A 23181-nucleotide genomic window follows, 5' to 3' on the forward strand; every position below is an offset into this window, starting at 1 on the left:
GGCATAGTAACACGGAATGGCCGTTTTCAGGTCTCCGTTCCCTGTTAAACAGAGAAAGTAGCAATGGAAGTATGGCTGAAATCTGATGTTCTAAAGAGGAATAGGATAGGCAAGGCAAACTGGTGTTGAAGGCAAGATTTAGGGTTGAAAAGCTGAGCGCTGCCTTCTTGTTGTGAAAATAGTACAGTTGTCCAAAAACGCAGCTTTCTAAGTCCATGTAGATGCTCTTGTGTAAGCAAGTGATCTGACGTGTCGAGGCCAAGTGGTAGGTGTCTGTCCACCCAAGATGGTGATGTTTTCTTTGGGAATGTCGGAATCCCATATGCCATGAGCATTGCTATAACTCGTGTGCATTCCTTTGATGAGTGAATTAGGTGTGTCCATAGCAAACCACAAGTCACCACTTCCTCTAAAGTGTGCAACCGATGAATGATGGTTGGAATGAATGGATCTCCCAAGGACTCTACGCCCGTAGATAATCAAACCGATGTTGAACATATTGTGTATTGCAGCAGTCACTTAGAAAAGGCATGAACCACCACGAGATGGTGTCCTGAAAGGAAGTAACTTCATTCTTTGTGTAAGAAACTCTGAAGGTAGGAATCCAAATGATCGAGAATGTAGAAGAGTAATTGCACTACCATCTAAGCCAAGCTCTGGATGACTCCAGATGTAGTCGCGGGATACTTCATGTCCTGTATCTGGCACATAAACTCTCCAGGAGATTCCAAGCCATGAACTTCTCTAGGAAGAGATCGAAGATCCTCCCCCTAATTCCATGTAGATAAACCTATATAAGCAAGTGATCTAATGTGTTGAGGTCAAGAGGTAAGTGTCTATCCACCCAATATGGAGGTGTTTTCTCTGGGAATGTCGGAATCCCATATGCCATGAGCATGGCTATATCTTATGTGAACTCCTTTGATGAGTGCATAGGTGTGTCCATAGCAAACCACAAGTAACCACCTCCTCTGGAGTGCGCAACTGCCGAATTATGGTTGGAATGAATTTATCTCCCCAAGGACGAAGATACTGTGTACTACAACAGCCACTGAAAGACCAAATGGACCACTACGAGATGAATTCTTGCCTGGAGGTAACTTCATCCTATGTAATAAACACAAGTGAAAAGGCTATTGTCCACCCAAAAACGCGATTGGAAGGTGATAAAAACGCTTCTGTCCATTGATTTTCAGCATGCTCGTATGCTCCCGGCAGGGTCAAGAATGGTGTAGAGGGTGTGCGGATAGTGGGGAATCAATGTCAGAGCCCCTAGTGAGCTGAAATCAGAGAAATTAGCAGTGGAAGTATAGTTGAAATCTGATGATCTAAAGAGGAACAAGATCGGCAACATGAGCTGGTGTGGAAGGCAAGATTTAGGGTTGAAAAGTTGAGCGCAGCTCCCTAAGTCCATGTAGATATAGTTCATAAATTTATTCAAATAACATGGTGCATGAGTTTTGTGTCGACCGAATACAAAACATTCCCAATAGTCTAGCCCCAAACTATTTATACGCATGTCCATTAAGGGCTAGCAACTCCCCATTTTTTTAAAATGTGCTTGTGTCCTCACAAGCAGCTTGATGGAAGTGAACCAATTGTCTGCAGTTGAAGGAGCTTCCATCTACTCCCCGTTTTTTTAAAACGTGCTTGTGTCCTCACAAGCAGCTTGATGGAAGTGAACCAATTGTCTGCAGTTGAAGGAGCTTGTCGTCATGGAGCAGAGGAATGAGTTGATCTGTCGTTTATCAGATACGAGATGTGTACCCGATCAGATCCCAAAGCTGATTCTTGGAAATGCACTAAAAAACATAAAGTGAATCTGTACCAAGTTCAGTGATTATGCACATTCTCTCACTAGTTTTATTTCCAAATGGCCTACCAACCAGATATATGAAATGGCCAACACATTCCTAGATGAGCCGTTTGAAAATCTGAAAGGTCTACAGTGCGTTGATTTTTGAAGCTGATCCACCACATATCAGCATGACTTGGTACTTATCAGATAAGTGACTTGATTCGGCCTAATTATTAGGTGATTCGATTGGTGCATCAATGTGAACACTTGTTGATTGCAAAAGTAATTTACTGACCCAGCCACTAACGAATGCTAGATCAGATATCTAAAAAATCTTGATAGCCTGGTTGAACCCTACTGGTCTGCATCAAACACCCAAGGTGAACCAGTAGCATCTCTTCTGGGATGATAACCAACAACTTTCCATGTCTTTACCATCAGCAGACCCTGCTCAGTCCCATTGAGTAACCTGCTAGTGGGCTCCTTATCCACAAACCTAGGCAGCCTTGGTCACCATCCAGCCCTCTAAGTGCATCGTATTTGGCCCGTCAAACTAGGCCCGGAATCTAGTTTCCTGCACCCAAGTTTCGTGCATCTCTCACCAATGGGTCCCTTGTTGAGGGTACCATAGTTGAGAACTCACTATTCGTGCTATCTCCAGCACCATACATGTGCGTCCCTGATAGAACCTGCTCCTTCCAACTAAATTGGATGCTCGTGGCGGCTAATCCCAATGGGTTTGCCTCAACTAGCTCAGGCCCTACGTACAACCCATAAGACCACTTTGAGGACAATCCCCGTCAAATCTCCATGACCTCAGTCATGACCCGATCACCGTGCATCACTGTCAAGTCATAACCCCACTCACGTCCTGCTACACCTTGCACATCAACGACCACTCGCATCAGATTCACACCCATGACTACTGGTAACTCCCTGCTCATTCCACCTAGTTGCAAAGGATCTGACCACCCATTCCAAGCATCTCCACAATTCAATTCACACCCTAGTATCACGACATTTGTGCAACATTCCAGGTTTACCGCCTCATTGTGAGTTGATAGGCTGCTGGACCTCAACTTCTCGCATAAAGAGGGCATATCACCATGAACTTCCATAGTCCCCTTCTTGGGCACACCGAAGACAGCAGCCTGTAGGTAGATTTGCTTCACATATTTCAGATTTTCCCCATCAAATGGGAAATAGGAGTCAACAAGGTCAACCTGGTGCTCCTCAATCCCTTCATTCGCTTCATTGCTGCCCATTGCACCTGGCCCGCTGGCCACCAACATCCCAAAACCTGGTTTATAGGGAATACTGCAAAAACTCGCATCCACCATGCTGGTGTCACTAGAGGCCTCATCATTACTAGCAACCACATCACTGCCCTTCCTCTCGGGTATCCTTTGGGCCTCATCCAGATTTACATCTGGCCCAATTCCAATTTCTGGCATACAAAAGATCAGTCCTTCCCCCAGATGGCCAAAGTTGATTGTGATGACTGACAACCATCCAGCCACCTTCAGCCAAAGACAACCACGAAATTCCTGGATCCCACTGGATGCATTTGGACTCTCCCAACAATCCAATAGCCTAGTTGAGACGACAATTTGGCTCTTTGCCAAACCTATTTTTGGCTACTTCTTTGTAGATGAGTTTGATTGCTGTGGAAATTCCCACATTTGCATTCAGGCAACCAAGGGCCTAATAAAACCGTTGCCATAACAAGCCTCCCCATTAGTCACCATGGTTTCTATCTCCCTCCTTTCCTCCCTCCTGTCTTACCTCCATCCCCATCCCCACACTTGCCCTTTGTCAAGGTCCCGTGTCTTGTCCAACACACCATCTCCTTCTCTTGCATTGGAGGCACATCTTGCAGAGCAGCTTAATAAACTAACTCATGGAAATAACTCTTCATCACATGAGCTGATGAGTTTGGACTGGATGTGCAAGGCCTTGGATGTAGTGATCTTCACCCATAAGTCCGTTTGATAGATTTTTATCTCTACACACACATCAAACCCCATAATTCATCACCACTGCATTGTGCCAACAAAGGGACACAACAACACATGGAAGACATTGCCAAAAGTCTTTATCTCGCATTGGAGGCACATCTTGAAGAGCAACTTAAGAAACTGACTCATGGAAATCACTCTTCATCACATGATCTAATGAGCTCGGACTGGATGTGCAAGGCCTTGGAGGTAGTGATCTTCACCCATGATTCTGTTTAACAGGTTATCTTGCCTACACACACATCAAACCCCATCACTCTATTGCCACTGCATTGCGCCAACAAAGGGACACATCAACACATGGAAGACATTGTCAAAATCCTTGATGCTTGCTGCCTTATCAAAGAATCCTTGTCAGAGACAAAGGCTTAAGTGAAGGCATCCCATCATGCCCTCAAATGCATCCAATGCCTGAAGTTGGGGAGGCAAGGGGATATAAAGCAGGCTCTTTGCCTCCACTTTATTTTATCTGCATAGGCTGATAAGGAAAAGGACCAATCGTAATTGATCCCTTGAGAATGACGAAAGAGAAGTAATGCCTTCTTTAGGATGAAGCCATAGCACAGCAAAGAACATCCCCAGCATTGGGAGCACAACCATCCACTTCAACAGCCGATAGTAATGCATGTGAAGCGTAAGCAAAAACTCATCTCACTGAAATAAAACCATTCTTATCTACCATTTCCAGGATTACTATGCCAAAAGACTGCACTAAGACACATGGAAATTTGAAATGATGCCTTCCAAGTTCAATCAACCAATTCTCTTTAATGCGTTTCGGACCCATGTACTTATGGGGCAGAAGAAGAGTAGGCTTGAAAAAGTCAAAATCACCAAAATACCTTGTCAGCAACCAAGATCCAACCAAAATGTTTGTAGCCATATGGGCAATTTTATTAACTAATGGAAGGATCTTTTCCTCGGAAAAGAAAATGCTTCACCTGTATCTGTGCCGTATGCTCAGTCAGAGCACCCAAATCTGAAAAAAAATGATGTATTCAACAGTATACAGCGTGCTAAATAAAATTTCTCTAATTTCATTGCTGCCACAGAGTCACCCACTGCTGAAGATGACTCTCCATAGTCAAAAAATGACTGTTGCCGAAGCAATGAATGAGCTGCAAGCTGTCCCTTGCTGTTGTACACATGTGCAGACCTAAAATCGACAAGCGACACTACAAGAGGTTGTGTGCTCTTGTGACGCTGTTAGCGACGGAAATCCACTGGGTTTTTATAACCCCCGGCGTCGCTAAAACGTCGCTAATAGCGTCGCTATATAGAGACGGTCATAGCGACGTTTACAGAGAAGTCTATAGCGACGCTCATAGCGACACTACAGAGCCATAAATAGCGACGGTTATAGCGACGCCCGAGAGAATTTTTTTTTGGTGACAGGGCATTGAATGCCCTGCCACCCATCAACCATATTGTACTTGATTCACTTTTTTAAAAAAGTGCAAGGGTAGATAATAGACCCAAAATAGTCACCCACAAGACGCATTGTTTGCAAAATTGACAAGCGTAAAATTGACAATTGTACACATCATAGGCAAAACGAATTGATTGAAAAATGTAATAATGACAATTGTACAACATCATAGGCATAAAGAATTGATTGGCAAAATGAACTGCGGTGACAAATGTAATAATATACATGGTTCAAAAAGACGTATAAAATCCGTCTCATGATACATAAGCTATGAGAAACCCTAAACTAATGCTATCTAGCTACGGCTAAACTGACGTCGTCTAGTCAGACGTCTCATCGCGTCCAAGCGGCGTATCTGTCGGATTCTGCAAAAAAAGACAATAAGACAGCTTTCAGTAAGTATAAACATATAACGACATTTATAAAACAATACAAAAAATAGAAAAGAGTAAACCCTAATACTAACCATGCCGCCGCGAGAACTGAGAATGTCCATCAGGGCGTTTAAGCCCTTCCTGCCTGCGTACTCGCGCTCGTACGGTGTGGGATCACGTCCTGTCATCGACCACTGTCAAAACATACAAAGATTTCATTATGTTAGAATTAAAAAACTCATAAACCCTAAACTATTGAACATAAAGAGGAATGCGAAAACACTTACAAAATCGGCCTCAAATGATGCCCATCCACCGCTCCCCAAGTGGTGCGAGCTCCCTGCCTCTACTCGCGCTCTGGCTGCATCCTTTTGTTGCTTCCACTTGTCGGGATTCTCGCGCGCTGCTTTCTTCGCATTCTTCCAATCTTCTTTGGCCAGCCAATCTGGCCTGTTCCACCCATGCTTTATTTCTTTTTGCACTTCGAAACGCTTGTGTTTGCAGTATTCGCGCATTCGAATCTTCATCAGGTCTTCATTGAAGCGTTGATCCCGTGTTGGAACGGGAAACTCATCATGAAGTATGCTGATGACTCTGTTTTTGAAATCACTTGGTACTTCACTCCATTTGTTTAGTATGTAGTGTCTAAACAGCTGAGAGCAAAGACCACGCATGCGCGAGATCACCTTCTTGCCGTCATCGTCCATGATGATGTCGCCGCTGAAGTCGATGGAGTAAGGCAAGCCCTCTGGGCGGTGACGCGTGAACCTGGGTGTTCCGGTAGGGGTCTCTAGCGGCGTGTCGATGGGGGTACGGACGTCAGGTGTCTCCACCGGAGTCTGGGCCCCAAAGCGAGGAGTGTCGAGTGGGGTGGCTCCTGGCGGATTAGGTAGAGGTGTGTAGCTGTTAGGAGCAGTTAGCCGTGCAAAACCTGGCATAGATGGCGATGCTGTGGCTGGTGTGGGGGCGGGCAAAGAAGGGGAGGGTAAAGAGCCTCGTCGAACACGAGGCGGTGTGGAGGCATCGGCGGCGGAATCCCCACAACAACCGCCACCGCCACCACTAGAGCGCCGGTGTCTAGACGAGTGTGAAGATCGTCTCGTCGACGCCGAAGCTTCGGAGCGCGCCGAATGCTCCGAAAGAGAGGGAGATGCGGATGGAGTAGGAATGCGCGATGATGCGCCAGAGCGATGACGCTCCACGTACCACTGTCTCTGCTGCGGTGACAAAGAAGAAAGAAACTCGTCATCATCCATACCTGCATTAAACACACGTATATTTAAACTTAATATTGAATGAATAGAGTAGACAATGACGCAAAGACCATTAAATACAATGACGTAATGACGCATATAAATACAATGACGCAATGAATTGAGTGATAGAAGAGGCAAGTCGAAAACTCAGAATTTTCAATCAAAAGATGTGAGCGCGAGTAGAAAAGAGCGTTATACACCATGGAAGGTACTTAGAGAGCCAGAGCTTTTACAACACGGAGCAAAATTGTTCAAATACAATATTTGTGGCTTTAAGAGATCTCTCTCTCATCCTCGCATAACTCAGCATAACTTCCTATATCTATATAGAGCTCTCCGTTTAAACACATATCCTCTGTTTCATTTTGTAGCTCCTCTGCATGCACCCCATATAGAGTAGTAGCATCTTGATGCTCGTCTGGCACCACCGCAGCGGCTTCTGATTGAGCATCTTCTCTGATCTCCTCCATTGATGCCGTTGTGATTAGCACATGGTAGCCTTCATACGTCCTTGCACTACGAGGGGCTACCTCTATGACGTACCACCAGTTTGATGTAGACTTTGTAGGATGAAATATTACCTGCCAGAGCCACATAACTTACATGAGAGCTTTCAAGCACATAACTTGTAAAAGGGGGATGTTAACTATTTACATACTTACTTGTTCACAATGCTCGGGTAGTACGAAAGTGTCTCTTAGGTCAGTCCATTTCTTAGTAGAATCCACCTCAAGAAAACCAGACTCTCCTCTACGCACAGTAGCGTTGCGACCCTCCATGATTATCTTGAACCATTGCACGTCGAACAAGTCGACAAAAAATTCTCTGTAATCGATCCTCAAAATCTCTTGTAGCGTGCCGAAGTAAGTGAGTTCCACCACCACAGGATCTGCATCAGAGGAACGTCGTCGACTAGACTGTTCAAATTTTGCCATGATTCCACAATCTTGAGTAAAACGCTTTTTGTCGATCCGTTCCACCCTAAAATGTCGACCTTTACACCATGCTGCTGTGTATGACTTATACTACAACGAACAAAGATTATGAGTGGCCGTTCAAATGTTTAGAAATAAAGTCACTAGCTAGTCGTACATTGCAAACTTACCTTGGTCGCGTAACCCCGAGAGTACTCCCACTCTTCCTCAGTCACTTCGTCACCGCATTGTTGTGCGCTTTTCAATTGGTTGTGCAACCATCTTAAGCTCATGAATGTTGGTAGGCTCTCCAGAACCGTCGGATAGTGCATCGGTGGTCGTCTTCCCCGTCTCCACTCGATTCGTGCCCTTTGTCGCTCTTGCTTTGCATCCTCATATTGTGAAATCCACTTTTGCATCACTGGATTGTGAAGCATGCAAAATCGGTTGATTTTAGCCTCTAGATCTTCCGTCATCTTCTTCTTAACACCGAGATTGCACATGATAATCCCAGATATGCGCTCATCATCTATGGTTTGCCATAGCGTGTCCCGGGCTTTATCAAATCCGTCTAGCCACTCTCCAATGTGTTAGGAAATAAAGCGTAGCTAAATAGATAATTGAGTAGATTAATTAATGGAGAGAGACAGATTTACATACACGAGATTATAGAGTAGAGAGAGAGAGAGAGAGAGAGTACACACGATATACGTGGTTCACCCAATGTGGGCTACGTCCACGGGAAAGCAGCCACTCAATGGCTTTAGTACTTCAAAACAAGAAGTAATTTACAAAGGGATTATACCCTTAATGGAGCTCCCTCCTTGCTTCACTCTCACCACCTCACACTCACCTTGTTGCATCAACTTCACACTATAAAATGTGTGTAGAAATGGCCTCCTTTTATAGGCCAAAAGGGCTGCCCTCTCTTATGAGAGACAGCCATGTGTAGCCGCCCTTGTGCGAATAAGTCCAAATCGGACCCTCCAATCCGCCCATGTGTGGCCGCCCTTGAGAAGACAAGTCCGCTTTTGAATTTGGCCACCGGCCATTGAATTCGGCCACCGGCCACCGGCCATTGACTTCCGACCACCGGCCACCGGCCATTGACTACCGGCCACCGGCCAACCGACCGGTTGTTTTCCGACCACTTTCCGGCCGCCGTCCGGCCGTAATATTCCGGCGAAAAAGAATATTCCGGCGAAAAAAAGTCTCGGGGGCCTCCGCCCCCGAGGCCTTTAAAGTTGCCCCTGATTCTTATCCATGAAAATTTTGGTTTACGGTGAGTGATTTTCCTTCACGCACGATGGCTTCTCCTCATAATGGGGGCCTTACAAATGTGCGTTTTTACCACAGAAAATTACAAGGGTAAATCAGGCTCCATACTTAACACAATGTACACTAGGGACTCTGATACCAACCAACCTTCTGCCATGCTACCCTCCGGACGTGCCTTTTGACGCACATATCCCTTAAGTGTTTTCATGAAACGTTCTAAGAAGAGCATCCATCTGGAATGAACTGGGCCAGCTATTTCCACCTCATCAACTATGTGAACAAGAAGATGCACCTGAATGGTTAGCATGGTAGTAGGAAAATGTTTCTCAAACATGCACACAAGCTCCGCAGCATTTAGTTTGGCGAATGGTATGGAGTCTACGTTGATCTCCTTTTGTGAGATCCATTGCACCAGCTTTGCAAGTTTGTAGATTGTGTTACGGATGTCGAGAGACATACATCCCTCAATGGCAACCGGTAAAATAAACTGTAAAGTATGAGCAGCAATGATATTAAAGTCCACATTTTATGCAATGATATTAAAGTCCACTATGAACGTACCTGACACATTTTATGCCAATCGTGTGACTTCAAACCGGTAAGCTTTCCTTCTTTAGTAAAACACGTTTGGAGCGAGTGCATTACGCCAGTGGGGGTCCGCAAAGATCGAATGGTCTCTTTTACTTTGCGTTCTTGGGCTCCTGTGAAAATCCATGGTGCTTTAGGGAGTTTTATCGATCCATCAGACGCTGTTTGCAGCCAATATTGCTCCATACGATCCACATTTCTAAGGTCAACTCTGGCTCCCAAAGTATCTTTCTTGCCGGTCAGATGGTCCCATAGTAGATTACCCACATTCTTGAATATGTGCATTGGATCGAGCAAGTGATTGATCATGAGTCGGGGCCAGTATGGTAACTCGTACCATAGAGATAGTCTCTTCGTCCCTGGAGGCAATCCGTCATCGCACATCTCCTTCTGCTCTAACCATGCTTGTGCAGACATCCTTGGTGGCTCTCTTCCCAAAAAGCCGTCGCGTAAGACATGATTCTCTGGAAGATACGCTTGATGACCTTCGTAGATTTGCTTCTTCAGTGATGGCGCCCTACGTGCATTCAGTCTAGGTCCACATGTGACACATGCTCTGTATCCGCTTGTTTGAAGCCCTGCATGTATCCACATGATAATAGATCAACTATGGGAAAAAACAAGATTTACAGTGTCTGAGTGAGGAGTGTCAATAGATCAACTGAGCATTCTGTTAGCCCGGGATAGTCATGCATGGTCCACATTAGAATGCCTCTGATCAAAGCATTCCGTCGTCTTGTGTGTCGGCTCATATCCACCACCTCTATGCCAATCCACAATTGTTGTAGCTCTTCCAATAGTAGACGAAGATACACATCTATATTCTCCACTTTATATCGCCCTGGCACAATCAAGCTTAGGCATAGGTGCCCCTTCTTCGTAGTCAACCACGGGGGAATGTTGTAGTTGACGATGACAACGGGCCATACACTGTAAGATGTTGATCTTTGACCAAATGGATTTACGCCATCCATAGCCAGGCCTAAGCGCAAATTTCGAGCTTCCCTGGCAAAATCCGACCATGTTCCATCTATATGTTTCCAGGCTGCGCAATCTGCAAGAATTCGTAGCACACCATCCGAAGATTTATTCTCCTCATGCCATGATGCTAGGGCGGCCATGGACTTACATTCGAAGAAATGCTTGATGCGAGGAAGCAGAGGAAAATGTCGCAAAACCTTTTGTGGAATTTTTGTCCCGTGGAGATCTACTCGATATCTTTCGGAATCACATTTCGGACACTTCTCCATGTCTATGTATTCCCCTCTGAAAAGAATGCAGTCATTAGGACAAGCGTGGATAGAATTGTAATCCATCCCCAAGTTTCGCAAAATCTTTCTTGCTTCATCTCGGGAATCTGGCATCACATTGTCAGCTGGTAGTATGTTCTCTTTAAGCAATCTACACAACATAAAAATACGATACAGTCATGTAAACATCTATCAGATCATTATACATTTAGAGTTTTATTAAAGTAAAAGTAATAGATCACCTGAAAAGCGCTGTGACGCTAGTGTCACTCCATCCAAACTTTGCCTCCATGTTGAGAAAAACCAGGAGTGCTTTCAATCTACACATACGTGCTCCATCATACAATGGCGTATCGGCTTCACTTTTCATATCATCATAGATAAGCCTTTCTGAATCCATGATCGTCTCGATCATTTCATCAATCTCGGGCTCAAACATTGCCTCGTTGGGAATGTGCTCTGCATGATCATCCCCCGAGCTGTCAGAGGCTACATCTTGTGGCCTCACATATGCTGCTTGACCAAAGCGCCTGCGAACACGTCTATTGGGTTGCAAGATTGCTGCTTGTTGGCCAGCGTCAGAGTCCGACGAGTTATAATTGGCGACAACTCGATCTATAATAGATGGATCGAACTCGCCAAATTTGCGAACGTTCTGCAAAGAAACACGTCTTGTCCGTCGCACAGCATGCTTGCATTGATTACAAGGACATAAGACCCTCGTTGAGAGATAGGTGTTTCGGTTGGACGGTCCCACATCCTCGTCACTACTCATAATGAGGATAAAAATCTTATAACCTGGACAACAAATTTAATATTCTATTGGCATTCTTCGTCTTATCTCTCTCTCTCTCTCTCTCTCTCTCTCTCTCTCTCTCTCTCTCTCTCTCTCTCTCTCTCTCTCTCTCTACCTCACATTCTCTAGTCATGTCCATTCCCCGCACACCTCGGTCTAGAGGTGCACGGAGATCAGAACCACCGGGTTATACTCTCGTCTTTATTGGTCAATACCTATATTTGTGGGTACAAGAAATCTACAGACCCACGTCTACATGATACTGCATGTAGTGGACAAAACCCCTTTGCCTCTTCTCTAGCTGTAGCACTTCACAGCATCTTAACATCTTTTCACAGTAGATCTTTTCACTGTTCGTCTAACTCTAAACCCTAAACCGTAAGTAATTCTTGCGTGGACTCGATCTAACGTAAATAAGTGTAAATCTAAATAAACGTAAATCTAACTAAAAATAAACCTAAATCTAATTTAACGTAAGTCTACATCTAACCTAATCTTTAACGTCTTTTGGGATAGTTTCCTACGACGTTAAAACTCTCTTCTTCTTGTGTATGTGTGTGTGTGTGTGTGTGGGTAAACCTAAATAAACCTAAGTCTAATCTAATATAACATAAATCTAAATCTAACGTAAATTATGTTATATTAAAAACAAAGAACTAAAGTAACAAGGATTATAAGAACCTTAAAACTGATTTAACACATAATTTTTCACATAACTCGGCAAGAGTTGGCATTCTCATCACTAAAGATGTGAGAGTTAACTTCCAGCGGTGACGCTGCCTCATCTCCATCCACATCTGACGACAACAATTGGCCCTTTGGACCGTTCTTGCTCTTGTTACTAACTTTGAAGTTGTTGTTGAATGACTAGAGGTTGTCTAGATGGTCATTGTCGGGGATGTAGTGACTCTTGCCGCCCTGAAGATCCACCTTCTTCCCTATCTTCTGAAGACATTTCACCAGTACTTTTGGATCGACGGAGCCCACCATGAGTGAAGGCAGCAATACCCTATATTCCATTGAGGGCTTTCTTCACCCGCTTCATGCAGGCATCGTAGTCTATGGAGACCTAAATCTAATCTAATATAACGTAAATCTAAATCTAGCGTAAATAAACGTAAATCTAACTAAAAATAAACCTAAATCTAATCTAATTTAACTTAAATAAACCTAAATCTAATTTAACGTAAGTCTACATCTAACCTAATCTTTAACGTCTTTTAGGATAGTTTCCTACGACGTTATAACTCTCTTCTTCTTTTGTGTGTGCGCGTGTGTGGATGTGTGTGCCAATAAAAAGAGATAAATGGTATAACCTTTCTATCACCCATGCCAAGTATGATAGATTGGTTATGCCATTTCCCTCTTGAATAATAGGTCTTGAGTTCAACTCCTCGTCGGCTAGATCTTTAGGTCTTTTAATTTTAATTAGTTTCCTACGAAGTTAGATTAGTTTCTCTCTCTTTCTCTCTCAATGTGTGTGCGTTTTTTTTGTTTATGCATGTTTTCTCTCTCTTTTCCTCTCTCAATGTGTGCGTTTTTTGTTTATGCATGTTCTCTCTCTCTTTTCCTCTCTCAATGTGTGCGTTTTTTGTTTATGCATGCTCTCTCTCTCTTTTCCTCTCTCAATGTGTGTGTGTATTCTTTGTTTATGTATGTGTGTGTGCGTTTTTGTTTATGTTTGTACTCTTTCTCTCTCTCTCTCTCTCAAAAACACTATGTGTGTGTGTGTGAGTGAGAGAGAGAGAGAGAGAGGGAGAGAGAAAGAGGGGAAGGGAATATGAGAGTGAGGAGAGGGAAGGAGCATACCTGGCTCTCCTTCCTCTCCTCGTGTGTGTGTGTGTGTGGAGAAGAAAGAGAGAGAGAGAGAGAGAGAGAGAGAGAGAGGGAGAGGGAGAGCGTTACCTGCTCCTTGCTTGAGGACGCCGAAAAACTCAGATCTGAGATCTGAGTTTTTGGGCGCTCTCTGTTATTTTTTTTAGCCTAGCCGGCGTCGCTATGAGCGTCGCAAATTTACTTGTAAATTTGCGACGCTCATAGCGACGCCGGGAATTTTTTTGTTTGAGCGTCGCTGTGTGAGCGTCGCTAATATGAATAGCCTCTTGTAGTGCGACTGCCTGTGCAGGTCAAAATTGACTTGCTTCTGTTGTTCTTACTGCCGATTGCCTACAAATGATGCATTAAAAACTGACAACCTAACCTGAAATGCATTGCCTCAATGTGTGTGTAGTTGCTCACGAACAGTTTGTTGCTGTCACAACCAGTTTGCGTGCAGTGGTCATTCCATCGCAAGTCATTCAAGAGAGAGAGAGATATTTGTACTTGCATCATCGAGTACATATACTGCCTTCCTTATCCTCGCTACGACTATGCCCACACTCTCTTCCCTCAAATTTGCCACCGTTGTTCGGACATTCACCACATCCAATGCATTGCCAAAATACGCAGGTGTCAATGCGGGCCTCAATTGCTACCTCAAGTCTGCCTTTAGATAGAGACAAACCTGTTAATGCGCCACACAACTTGGTTCGCCAATGTGCAAGAAGGAGATCACAATTGTATATATATAGCCCTTGAAAGCACAATCAAATTTTTTCATTACCGTCTGTTCTGACGGCACTTCATATGCTTCCAGCAATCTCTTCCATACTGACGCAAGCACGGCTTGGTAGGAGCTTATTGAAGGATTTCCCGATTCTTGGATTTCTTTTCGCTTGAGCTGTTGAACTACAACACTATCAAAATGCAAAACTCTGCAATGACCTTTCGTCGAAGGGCGCTTTATATTAGGGATTTCCATAACAGCTCTTGGTTCAGGAGCCAGATCGTGCCCAAGCTTTGACGTATCCAGCCAGCATTTTGGATCAAGCACCGTGCGCACATGGAATGAAGGTAGTGACACGCCTAGACCTCTACAACATTGGCCCCAAGACCTTAAAAAATATGAATAAGAGGAACCTTCGAAAACAGCATGACTGGCAGTTGCACCAATGGGGATTCCACAGCCATCTCTGAATGTGGTAACCTGAAAAAATTGGTGAAGAAATAAGGCAGCTCAACCGGATGAGCTTCATCTATACATAAACACAAACTACAAGGTAGCATTGACCATCTTACATGTACAATGTATGTAACAAAGAAGAATAACATTAATCTGCATCATGTATGTAAAAATACAGCAGGCTAAGATTGCCCATGGTACATGCAGAGATGAATTGAGTTTACCTGGATAGAAATAAAGGCCTCTTCAAATGGGTTGAAAGGAGTCGGTGCAGTCAAGTCACTGTAGAGGTCATGGATGGAAAACTTCTCTTCGTGCAGCTCAGAAAAATCATAATCTGCAAAAGCTTCTCTGAACTCGACTCTAGCATCATTGCAGTCAATAACAATGTTGCTACGTTTGTCACCACCGTCGTCATTCTCATGGCGAAAACATCCAAAAAAACAGGATAGAAGTCCACGAGGATCGTGGCCAATTCATATTTCAAGGTTTGGATGTCGCAACAAGAACGCCCTTCTTCTTGTAGATAATCAGCATTGGCTAGAAGAGGATAAAAGAGGACACTTCTGATGAAATTTAGAAAGAAGGTTTCTGAAGGAGAACGGTAGAAATTGAATCTGTGAGTAGGATGCAATGGCTTTACGACAGAGGTATTCGTAACTTGTACATGGAGATGCTCATCTGATGATCTACTTGCAAAGTTAGAAAGCGTTATTAGCATAAGAAACTGACGTCGGGTGCAGAGAAAGAGTGAGAAAGTGAGGGAGAGAAAAGTCACGATCTAAAGTCGCGATCTCATTTGTGTCTTTGTGTCTTTTCGCTAACGTGGCATAGCTCTCCTTTGAGCTTTCAAAAAATAGTCTTTGGGCCAACTGCCCTAAAGATCCCTAAGGGGGATGGCTACCCAATTATTCGTATGAGACCATGGCTCATGGCCATGAAAGAAAAGAAATATTGGGGAACATAATTCCTCAAGATGCAAGGTACAAAGGGTAAGTATATTCTGTACAACATGAAGACTATTGGGCAACAAGAAGTTGACGTAGAGACTACTGCACATGCACTCTCTAGATATTCTACTATATCATCAAAGGAAGAATCTACGGAAATGAATGATAGTGACAACTCTCTTGAAATCCTAGGTCTCATTCTCATGATTACAAGAAGGTGGATCTACCAGATATACAATTGCAAGAAGGAGGCATGAAGTCTTTGGGAAGTCTTTAGCACTGCACCAATCAAAGAAATCTATTGGAGACAAAGCAAGAATGGTTGTTACTAAGGAATGGGATTGAAAAGTCCACTTTAAAGAAATCCTTACAAAAATGGATGCAATGAAGACTTATTGGCAACATAGGGTTGAGAACTTAAATGTAGAGATTGTAATTGATCATACTATGTTGGATGCATTTAAGTCAAGCTTTAAAGAGCTCTTAGCATGAGGAATGTTTATAAGAGACACAAAGAATAGATCCCAACATGAGAAACATTGGAGCATGGTTTTGCATTCATATAGTTGAGATGAAGTGTTTTTCAACATGTGGCTTTTAGCTTAACTTTTGTATGTGCTATGCACTTTCGTACAACATGTATTAAGCTTTCCTTTGAGCTACAAGTTTTGTGGCATATTACCAGGGTGAAGGCATGTATAGGTGGTACCAAAAAGGAGTATCTTGGACACTCCTTTTGGACACCACTTTGGGAGGAGAGAGAGGGGTCTTCCTTCCTTAAATTTGAAATAAGAGAGCAAAAAGTAAAAGCCTTCTTGGTGGAGTGGAAAAGGAGAGATTAGTTGGTCTTGAAAATGCCAAAAAATATACTAAATGGTAACAAGACAAAATACCATTAAGGCAAAGGCATGCCCATTAAACACTTCTGAATGTTCTCTCTCCTACACTTTGCCTACATTCCTCTTGCACTCATTTAGTTCACATCACCCTGCCTAGCATCTTCCACCATGAATATCTCTCTCTCTCTCTCTCTCTCTCTCTCTCTCTCTCTCTCTCTCTCTCTCTCTCTCTCTCTCTCTCTCTCTCTCTCTGGCATAGCCCCTCTACTTCTTGCCTGCACAGGATGCCTCTCTTCCCACCTATGCAAGTTGTATTCATGAGTACTCTCTCTCTCTCTCTCTCTCTCTCTCTCTCTCTCTCTCTCTCTCTCTCTCTCTCTCTCTGGCATAGACCCTCTACTTCTTGCCTGCACAGGATGCCTCTCTTCCCACCTATGCAAGTTGTATTCATGAGTACTCTCTCTCTCTCTCTCTCTCTCTCTCTCTCTCTCTCTCTCTCTCTCTCTCTCTCTCTCTCTCTCTCTCTCTCTCTCTCTCTCCATGACTAATATAGATGTGCTTTAATGGTCTTTTTTACTATAACCTAAGCCTTGCAGCTGCCTCATAATTGGCTCCACATGGAATCTCATGGTAAAAAAATGGCGTCAAGCTCCATTGATGAGTAATATAGATCAAAAGGTGAAATTTTTAGATGAATGTTGAAGTGGTAAAGGTAGAGAAAATAACAAATCTTGAGACAGAAGAAGAGGTGGAAACAAATGATATCAGTTCTATGGATGCCAATACAACTTGGGAGACCGACTCGTCTTACTCAAGGTGTGAGGAATTTGTTTGCATGTGGATAAAGATGTGGTCACAATATATGAAGAGAAGAAGAAAGTGCCAACCAAGGTGCTTGATGAAGTTCAAGTGGAGGAATCCAAGCCTACATGAGTGGATATGCAAGTAAAGATGCTATATGTTGCCACACTAATGACTATGCTTGTGAAAGTTGCTATGGAATGTGCTACAATGGTGCGGCATGTACGGAGTTCTTCCATGAAAGATAAATCAAACTTGGATATGGAAGGAGACCATGATGGTGAGATAGAGGATAGTTCTCTATCTCCTTTGGATGTGAAAACTAACTTGGAAGGCCCTGTTGAAGAAGAAGGGCCCGGACTCACTTGGATCCGGTCTCCCCTCCAAAAGGCTTTTGTATTATAGGTTCTCCCATAAGAGATACTTGGTACAATACATTCTTTGTGTTCCTTGAGACCTTTTTGATTCCATGAAGATGGTAAGCTTCATGCACCAATATTATGCCCCTAATTATCTTGCAAATAGCATGAACTTGTCTCAAGCTTCAATCCCAAGATCTCAAACACCTTCCAAGGTGGAGAGAGCTAGCAGGGAGTGAGGGAAGGAAAGAGGAAGAAGATATAGCATACAAGAAAGAAGTATTCTACAGACCATAGATTAATCTTAGAGCTTAGCTTAGCATAGTAATATAGATGGTAGAGAAGATGAGCATGCCATTGAAGATTGACTCTTGGTTGGATTTGCATTCCATAGCCAACACCTTGGTTGGATTTGCATTCCATAGCCAATAGGTGTTGGTGTATGCTCTCTACTTCTCAAGCTTGGAAAAGGAGATGTTCTCGCTCAACACATGAGAGAATGTGTGAGTGTGTGGGAGAGAATGTGCAAAAAGGAGAGCTCCTTCTTGCCTTGGTCTCTCTCTCGTTACTCTAGCTTGCACCCCATTGGTCAATACCAGGGTCTAGCCAATCAAAGTCTTTTGTCATAACTAGCAATAGAGGTAGCATTGGACAAGTGTCCTTCTTTTCCCCTTCAAGAAAGAGATCTTTATTAATTATTTAGATGCATATAAATTCTCATTGGACCTCTCAAAAGGCCATCCACTAGGATTCAGGCACACTATGAGGGCAACCTAGCTAGCTTGACATGTGTCCTTTATGCCTCTTGAGTCTTGGTCATGCCTTGAGTGTGTGTGCCTCTTGAGTCTTGCCCATGCCTTGAGAGAGAGAGAGAGAGAGAGAGAGAGAGAGAGAGAGAGAGTGCACGTGTGCATGTGCATGCTCGCACCCTCCTATGTAGGGTTCATGTTTGATTTGAACACCTCAAGCACCTTGGTCATCAAGCACCTCAAGCACCTTAGTCATCAAAGCACCTCAAGCATCTTAGTCAACTCAAGCATAGGCGTGGCTTGCCTAAGGTCCTAGGTCTAAGGACTTTTAACACTAACCTTTTGAGGTCTTCAATGAAGCTAACCCTAAGGTCTTCTAAGATCCATTATCTGCTCATTGCTCTTTGGTAGGCCATCTCCTTTTTAGACCCTCAATGAGATGTAGCCTCCTCTCCCTTTGATCCCGTTGGTACAGCCAAACTATGTCGATCTATGGGAGTGTAGGAAGTCGAGGCATGGCAGTTTACAGGAAAATGGCAAAGACCTTGAGTAGGTATTTGATGGTGCTAGGGGCCAGGTACATCGGGATGGAGCACTCGCTACTCAAAACTGCAAGTGTTTTTTTTCTATCACAAGTGGCAGGAGCATATGCTTATATCACAAGGTTGGGAACGAGGCAAGGAATGCTCGATGCAGGTACCATCAAGTTTGTGATATGGGATTTTGTGCGGGATGTCTGCAGGATACACTACTGGCCAAGATGTGTATGTCAGATATGGCATAAGGCAGGGCTCGAATGGCTTTCGACACCATTGACCGGGAGGCTCAAAGGTATTGAGAAGATTGATGGGTACCTCTGTCAGTTCATGCTATAGTGTTGCAAAATTAGGGCACCATTCCGACGCTTTCGAACCTCTTTGAATTCTTGAAAGTTGAGGGCTAGTAGCTCGGCTCCATTTTGTCAACGGGCATGGTAGCCAGGCCATTCTTGGTGTGATGCTTTTCATCCGGGATACAATGTCCGAAAAGAGTTCTATCAGATTGCGGCACAGTTCGTTGGTCCTCATAACGGCCGTGTGCTTCCCGGAGCGGTGAGCCACATTAAGGTGTTTTATGAGACAATGGGACCTGAGAAGTCAAGGCTATGCAAAGGGATGTCCTGATGGAGGTTTTCTTGATCGACAATCAAAGACGACAGTTGCGGCATGTGCATGGTTGCCAAGCCCAAAAGCTTTGTGAAGCTATTAATTTTTTTTTAAAAAACGGGTTGCTGCAGTCGACGACCAGTGCAGAGGGAAAGCAAGCCAGGTGTTGGCGCCATGCATACGGTGGCGGGCCAGTTTTAGAAGACCAAGGTGGCTGGCGTTTTGTTGAGGAGGGCGGCATGTTGCCGACGACAGGGAGCAGGAGGAGGCGACCAATAGCGAGGTCGCTATTGGCGTGAGGAGCTGCAACGAAGGCCAGGAGTTGACAAAGGAGGTGAAGGCCACGAGGTGGCGCATCTGACAAGGGGAGGCCAAGGGTGGCCAGCGAGGAGGCGGCCTTGTTGTGCAGGTGAAGGGCCGAAAGTTGGGCGCTATTGCAGGAGGCGGGCACCGCAAGAAGGACAGGCCGAGAGCGCAGTAAAAGGGTGGCTGTATGAGGAGTAGCTCAAAGGCAGCCATGGGCCGCAGGTTGACGACTTCGTAAGGTAAAAAGAAGGGGGTAGCCAACTGCATAAAGAGCCAGTGATTGGAGGCCGCCAGGGGCTGCATACGGTGGAGGGCGTGGGTGTTAGGCTGCAGGGCAGCGCTACAATGAAGGGCCGCCAAGGCAGTTGAGGGGGCTGCCATATTGAGGAGGGTCGCCAAAGGGAAGGCCAGTGCAGGGGAGAACGACCTTTCAGTAGGGGAGCCGGCCAAGCGGCCATGGACTGCATGGTAAGGGGTTGAAGACAGCGCTACAGGGAACCGGGGCTAAGAGTCACCGGGTACAGTCGAGTTGGCGAGCCTGAGCACGAGACGGACGGCAAGAGGCCGAGAGCTGCTGAGGATAGCCAGTGGTGCTACAGAGGCGGGCTCTTTACAAGAAAAGAAGGCGTTGGTTGGATGACAAAAAGAGTGGTGTATGTGAAGCGAGTCGGAGGCCAAGTGTTTAGAGGCTCCAAGCTTCCCTTCGTATCTACTTCGAAATCAACACGAGCAAGGCAACAAGTCATGCATATGTGCAGAATTAAGTCTACATCGGCTTAACTTCTATATTCTTGAGATTTAAATGAGATTTAAGTGACTATTTTTTCGATCTCTTCCTCATTCTCATGATTAACTGTTTGCTCAAGTATATGTGTGTAAGGGCGGGTGGTGTATGTAAAAGAGATTGGAATTGGCTGTAAAGCTAGTGCCTGTTGCAGACTTTGAAAGTTCAAAGATGTATTGGTGTCTTCCAAGGATGTTGCACGTGATGATGTGTGAGTCAATATTGAACAGCATGGATATAGGAGAGGATGAGGTGCTGGGTGCTGTGATTGTAGGCAATTAGGGTTGGTCGGGCATGGGCTTGGACAATAGCTGTTTGCAGATTGCGTATCGTGATGTGTGTTTGCTAGGGGATAGGGGTGTTGTGAGATCACTGAGCTATATAGAGGCATCGAGTTTATGTGCTGGTGATTTTTTCGCTTCCCCCTTTCCATCTTGTGGTGCCCCCCTTGAGGACCCACTGATTGCTTCCTAATAAGGTGCTCGTGAGTCAAAATGAAGCAAGAGTTTGGTCCAGTGTTCAAAGGAGATGGAGATGCTGACGATTGGATAGCTGATTTTGAGCTATTTATGCTGACAGTACTGCGGATGCCAGGTGATGAAGCAAAGCTCCAGACTCTACCTTTGGTGTTGCGAGGTAAAGCAAAAGCTTGGTTTGATGGCTTAGAAGATGTGCACAAGCAGAATTGGATAGGATTTCGAGAGCAATTTCTACAAAGTTATAGAAAGGTGGTGTCGGCTTCGGAAGTAGATGCGAAGATCAAAGGTTTGCAACAGGACGTAAGTGCCAATTTTGATGCTTTTGTTGATAAATTTGAAGCTTATTGGGGAGATTTGCGGTTGCTACCCAAGCAAGCAATGCGGGATATTTAAAGCTCGAAAGGTTTCTATCCTGCTTGCATCCCTATGTTCGTGAGAGGGTGGAATATGAAGATCCAGGCACTTATGATGAAGCCGTCAGAGTTGCTAGAGCAAAGAGTCAAAAGATGAAGAAGAAAATGAAGGCAGGATTGCTACAGTCGGCAATCACGGTAGCCAGTGGACCTAGGCCTAAACTGATTGAAGAGCATCATGAGATAAAAACTCCTTTTGTCAATATGAATGTGATCAAAGCACATGAAGCTAATGCCAGGGTAGAAGAGGTAAAAGAAGTGCCAACTAGGGCTCAACATTTGCAGAGAGGAGTCTATCGAGTACCGCCTGATGTGCTTGACCAAGTGCCTTTCAAAAAAGAAGCAGGGGAGAAGATAGCTGAAGTGTCAAAGTCAGTGAGCTTTGTGGAGAAAGCTAAGCTGTGTTCGAGCTATAACAGCGCCTTGGATACGGATTGCACATGGGAAATGGAGTCTGCTTTCTCAAGGTATGAGACATATGATGTTATGTATGTCGATAATTCGGTCAAAGAACAGCAGGTTGCAGGTGAAGAGCTAGTTTGCGAAGACTAGGGGGTTGGGCAACCCTCTCTCTTGCCTTGTGATGGTCATGCCATGCTGACTGAAGAGGAATGTCTTGATAAAGATGATTGGGGATACGATGAGCCGGTGGTTGTAGATGACGAGTCGCAAGTTTTGGTTGCTAAAGCTATGGCGAGGATACAGGATATGCAAGGCTGTGTGCCTTCTCCATTACCGCTTGAAGAGCCTACAAATAAGGTTTTGCCAATGTTTGTTTTGGATGATCGGATGCCGTAGGTTGGTGTCATGCTGCTGATGGATCTGTTGATAAAGGTTGTTATGCAAGCACCACTATGCCGCTTGCTATAGGTTGTGTTTTTCAAAGACGATGAAGCTATGGAGAGCTCGCTAACCAATGGCTGGGAGACACAAGATGCAGAAGATATGTATGGGTGTGCAGGTTTGTTTTGGGTGTGGAAATGGTTCATATATACAATAATTTGAATTTTTTGAAGGGTGGTGCTATGAAGGTCTACAAGACTGGTTGGCTGACAAAGTTACAGGTGCAAAGCAAAGAATACTTGCCTATGTTTTACAAATGGATGACGATGATCAAAGCCATATTTTTTATCCAGGTGGAGTTTACAGTATGCTTGGCACTATGGGAGAATGGTGCTGTTACCGCACAACATTACCGCATAAGAGGAGAGAGAGAGCTGCAAGAAAGAGAGAGATTGTATGGTGCAGACCCGCTGGCGCGTTTCCCAGTTTTACCGCGAGTATTACCGCATTTATTACCGCCATCATAACCGCCAAAATTACCGCACCCGGAAAAGAATCCAAGTGGCCCATTCCTCTCCCACTTTTCCCTTTCTATAAATCCTATTCTATTTTGTTACTTTTCAAAAATTGGTACCCCCGTTTTGCATGGAGTGTAAGAAATCCCATTCTCATTGGGATTTTTAGTACCTCTCTTCTCTTTGCTTGCCTCATCTATTGGTATGATTCTCCTACTCTACTCATTTGTACTCCATGAGATTCTATATCAAAAAATATTTTGTTTCCACTTCAAAATCTTATGTCAACTATGCATTCATATGAAAATGGCAAGCAAACGATGATCAAAATTGTATTGTCACCCCCTTTTTGCACG

At 44.4% G+C, this 23181-nt stretch overlaps 2 pseudogenes; one reads left to right on the forward strand and one right to left on the reverse strand.

The window, feature by feature from the left end:
* Positions 1 to 2598: 2598 nt before the first annotated feature.
* LOC147423358 (shikimate O-hydroxycinnamoyltransferase-like) lies at positions 2599 to 15423 on the reverse strand (annotated as a pseudogene).
* Positions 15424 to 19728: 4305 nt separating this feature from the next.
* Positions 19729 to 22266, forward strand: LOC147423359 (uncharacterized; annotated as a pseudogene).
* Positions 22267 to 23181: the final 915 nt, after the last annotated feature.

This window comes from Adiantum capillus-veneris, chromosome 26, assembly GCF_014529385.1.
Source record: "Adiantum capillus-veneris isolate H3 chromosome 26, ASM1452938v2, whole genome shotgun sequence".
Classification (NCBI taxonomy): domain Eukaryota; kingdom Viridiplantae; phylum Streptophyta; class Polypodiopsida; order Polypodiales; family Pteridaceae; genus Adiantum; species Adiantum capillus-veneris.